The following is a 5,358-nucleotide window of genomic DNA, read 5'->3' on the forward strand; positions in this document are numbered from 1 at the left end:
AATCCAACAACTGCTCATTAGTGGCTGTACATAACACCTATATGAAAATATGCTACACATAATGGTTGGAAATCGCAATCGGTTCGACCAGCTGCGGATCAGTTTCCAAAGCCAGTCGTGGCATACCTGGCCGTTGTAGTAAACTTCATTTTTCGAAATCCATTTACATAACATTCATTTCATATATAGAGTGAATTAAAATATTTACGTTTTTGAAACATATTCATTTCGTTTCAACAGTCTATTTGTTATGGAGTATCACTTTATGGATGTGGTTGGAATGCGCGCGCGTATGACGAGGCAGCATGGCTGAAGGAGGGTCCGTGATGGCAGCCAACCCTGCAAGGTAGGGGGATTCCTGTTCTGCCTATAATGGCGGCTCTGACTACACTGACTACACTGCCAACGCGTACTCGGCGTAGTATTATTGTAATTGATGAACGGGAGGGGTTGCCGGTCACGTTCGCATCAGCCCTGACGTAGAAGCTGAAGCCCTCGGCTGATGTGTAACAGTCGACAGTGAGAGCCGGGAAGGAGAAATATTAGTAACGCTGAAATATTTGATAAGTTTCATTAAAAATACCAACATACATTCTGCCCGAGTGCGGTACCCTCGGTGGAGGAGAGTGAAACGTTATGGATCCAGTTTGTAGAGGATGAAAAAAAACGTTGAAATGAAATGATATACACATCGACGGCAGCGGCGGCGGCGTTGAACATCCAATCCAAGCTCGTGCGGGGGATGAAATATTAGTAGGAACGAGACACATACCGATGAGACTTGGATTTTCGAAAATTTGGAAAATGTGAGGGAGCAGTCGGTGATGAAGATTTCTCCGAGTCTTTCGTATAGTCTTGAAAATCACAAATAAATCCACATGAATGATGTTCATTTGAGAAATGAGCTGTGGACTGAGTTCAAATTGTTTGAATACATCTGACAAACCGAAGAATTTAGTTAAATGATTATGTGTTATTGCAATCTACTAAGACGATTCAGCTGGAGCAGAAAATCAATCATTACGTAAATCTGTAGTCGTGATATTGGCAACAATATTCAGTTCCGTTCCGTTTCATTAGTGTAATCTCTAATAAAATTTCGAAATCGAATAAAGAAAACTGAACCCTTGCCTATATACCATATGTAAGCTTCCTTTCCTTCTTCCTTTGCAAACGATAAATTAACATCGGCGAATAAACAAAGCACCCGAAATGTCGAAACAATAAAAGAGTAGCATTGCACGGAATGTGAACAAGCTGCCAGGGCATCCGAAATATTTGTGAAGCACTTTCCCACAATTTTAACTTCTCCGGGATTTGAATTTTTCGCGAAACCGCAAAATCAATTGGGTCTCCGTCATTTGCCTTGTGTTGCATCTTACAGGACAGTCGGTGGTCGGGAAAAGGCTCTCCGCGATGTGCGAATGAAGGAAACGGATTACGAACCAATTGTTGTTGTGTGAAGGCCACTCTCGGGATTCCAGTCTGATATTCCCATGGATCCATACGGGACAAGACATCGAGGAAAGGGATAAGTTATGTGCGAACCACTTTGTCCCTTAGCCTTTGTCGGTCTTGGACAGGGCAGTCATCGATTGATTTTCTGGGAAAGTTTGACCGATATATTAATTCCGGCTTGGCTTCTATCGAGTCTCTCGTCGTTGATCGTTGTTTTGCTACGGCTTTCTGCCGTTCTTGTACAGTTATAAACATTCGATCGACTGTAATTTCAATCATTTTTGCAACATTGCAGCATGTCGCATGACAGCTAATTGCTTTATTGATGTCCGATCCTACTGCTCGATACGCTTCCATTCCAACAACTACTTTATTCGCGTATATAAATCGATATCGGTATGATAAGCGCTGTATATAATCACTATCCCCGATGATGGTACTACCCCCTGGGTACCGTGGCCGCGTTCCCGGAATCGATGAAACAGAGAAGTGCGGCGATCATCAATCGAATTTCGCGACGAAAGGGAGGAAAAAGTGGACGCTGATTTCTTTGAAGTGGCACGTCCGTCTGCTGACTGCGCGCGGCTACGAAATGGGAGATTCTTCGGCGGAGTTTCCTTTCGTGTTATGCCATCGACTTCTTTGCCCATTAGCCCTCGGAACTAAGCAGGGGATGATCGAACGAATGGAAAATGATGGAAACTATGTAGCGTGTACTCACTAGGAATGTCACATCTGCAAGCGTCGGAAAAGTGGCTACTGCTTGGTACTCACTCACTTACGGTGGGGGTACGGTGTAACCGTATGCTGCACTAGCTGTGGCGCACGTTGATAAATTGATGTTTTGATTTTTTATCTGTAGTGCTTCGCAAGTCGGTAGGCCTATTTTTCACTTACCAGCATTCTCTTATTAGTTAATTAATTTGAAACTGTTTGTGTCGTTTTTGTCAAAACTGATGAGCATGATTAATAGTGTCTAGTTCGTTTTTATTTTCCTGTCGGTTTCTCTAATTGCTCCTGCTTGTATCCGGCGGGATGTTGTGGTAGAGCTGGATAACTGTTCAAAGAAGAGCTATCGTCAATGGGACTAAGTATGTTTTAGTTTAATTCAAATATATTGCGTATCCTTGACTATGTTAAAACGTAAAAACTGCAGATGCAAACATATTTTTAAGTTATTTATTTTCGCAGAGTTCTATGTGGACGACAAATTTAAGAAGAAGAAAATGTCGAAGTTCGCCTCCAAATATCTCATTTGGCAGGCTATCTGCTCTTGCGGACTGAGGAGTGAGACTTTCGTGAGAAAGGGCACAGTAAATGGCGAGATCTACAAATCTGAGTGCCTCGAGAAGCGCCTTTTGCCGTTCTTGCAGCAGCACGACAAAGCTCCGCTATTTTGGCCGGATTTGGCATCATTTCACTATTCTAAAAGTGTCTTGGAGTGGTATGAGGCCTATTCTGTCCATTTTGTTCCAAAGGACATGAATCCGCCAAACTGTCCGGAGCTGCGCCCGGTGAAGCAGTACTGGGCAATGATGAAGCGGGAACTTCGGAAGAGCAAGAAGACAGTCAAAGACGAGAAGGATATGTTAAGAAAATGGAAAAAAACTGAGATGACACTGTAAAGACTTTGATGGAGGCATCAAGCGAAAATGCGTTCAATTTTACACTCAAGGCTTCATCGATTAACTTTTCTTTTGATTTTTGAAGTAAATATATGTATAAAACTACCCTAAAATTTTGGTTTGATTTTAAACATTATAAGAAAATTGGCATGACATTTTCGGTGTCGCAATAATTTCGTGTTCGCCCTTTATCATCCCTATATCCAGGTATCTTGATCCGAGCATTGTCACGTACAACCACTTGTTTTAGGTTGGTATGCCAATTGAATATTTTTGTCTGAGCCGATTTATCGGCGGATTGATATATTTCTCAACAAAATCTACCATATTCTCATCTTACCACTTTATAGTGGTTTTCTCATAATGTGCTGATGCCAAATCAGGCTCAGGGAGGGAATATTGTGCTTCTTGTATAACGGAAGCATCCTTTTTTTGCAAACACTCAGTACGGTAAACATTAGCATTTATGGCTCCTTTGGTGTAGAAAATTGATGACTTTGAGCCACACGAACAAATTGCCTGCCACACAAGAACTTTTTGACCAAATTTTTCCACCTGGATCGATTTCTCGAGGTCACTAACATCCTTAGCAATGACCTTCGTATAAAACTGCGGCCCTGGAATCCCCTTTCACATACACTTCATCATCCATCAAAATACACAAAGACAGTAGTTGCAAAATTCGGTTATATAACTTCCAGGCCCTCCATATTTTCTACTTCTTAATATTCTCAAGTTGTGACGCTTTTTGATCCTTTGGACAAATCCTACACTTCTTCTATCCTTTTTTTGCCAAATCACGAGTCGGCATCGATTTATTTCGATTGATGAGTTTGACTATCATCGGTCCAAATTTGGGTCAGTCGGTCCTGGTTTTCTTCCCCTTCCCGATGGATCATTAAACGAATAGTGTTCCCCGAATTTGTAACCGTACAGTTACTGAAACAAGCTTCATGTGGTCAGAGTTTCAAAGTGATCAAAGATACCCGCTTTATGCTATGTAATGCTAATTTCGTTTTTAGATCAGAGTTGCTCTAGGTTCGCTCGAAACAATCACTTTTGCATGGATATTGTAAACATTGGAGCGAACCTAGGGCGACTCGATTCAAAAACCGAAAACAACATAAATTTGAAAACTTGAGCAATAGTTTAACAACTCAAGTGAATCTGTAGTGGCACTTGTTCACGCATTCTAGAAATAACAACTAGATAACTACTCGGCAATTCGCATCTTCATCATTGGAAAGCACTGATTATTTTCCGGGTATACCCTTACCCTTCCGCATATTTCGTCCGAATTTCAACCAGATATGTTTTGAAATGATTACATCAACATGCCAAATGCCAACTACAGCTAATATCAGTTACAGTTGCTTATCGGAGTATTCAAACCCTTTGGAAATAGCAAACTGAATGTTTTACGATTAATTATTTCGTTTCTATATTTTCAAAGCCCCATTTACCGATCACTGTTTATTTTGAAAATTCTAGGTTAGCAAGTATTTATTCACAGAAAATTAGATCAAAACGTGTTCCGTGTGTCTTGTTCATTCTGTTTGTATATTCGTTACTTTGAAATATTAGCCACAAAACAAGTTTATTTCCTTAAATTGTAAGTTAGCTTTTTCGGCGAAAGAAATAACAAAAGCGCGAAAATGACATTTAATACGATTCACCATACAAAAATGACTATTTAGCGAAATAATAAAAGATGCATACTGAATATTTATATTATATTGATGTTGTAAGTATTTTTTATGTGTTTAGCTTTAATTGTAATTTCTTAGTTCTATTTAATATCCTGTTAAAAAGATTTTAGCGTCAAAATGATCGGTGAATGGGACCCGATCGGTGGATGGACCCTGTACGGTCAAAACACCTTTAGAAATAAATTCCATTCCAGAAATGTTTTGAACTATTTTTAAACTATTCATATAATACTCATCATATTTCGAATACTGCTGATTTATTCTATCATGATAATTCAACTATTACACTATCATACTGATTTAGTTACCATTACCAATATCTTGCGTGTATTTTATATTGAAGAATTGTATCTACATTGAACGTTTGTGGCAGAGGTTCGTGCTCTTTGTTATTCGTGTATCTGTTTACCCTGTTCCAAAAACCTCGTCCTGCAATATTACAGAGATAGCTCAATTGGATAAAGCAACAGTTCAAGTACCAAGAAACTTTCTGCGGAAGATGGCGTGTAACAAAATAAAACTTCATCAGTCGATAAAATTGAAAATGTGAATCTTTTCCTAATCAG

This window comes from Topomyia yanbarensis, chromosome 2 (assembly GCF_030247195.1).
Source record: "Topomyia yanbarensis strain Yona2022 chromosome 2, ASM3024719v1, whole genome shotgun sequence".
Classification (NCBI taxonomy): Eukaryota; Metazoa; Arthropoda; class Insecta; order Diptera; family Culicidae; genus Topomyia; species Topomyia yanbarensis.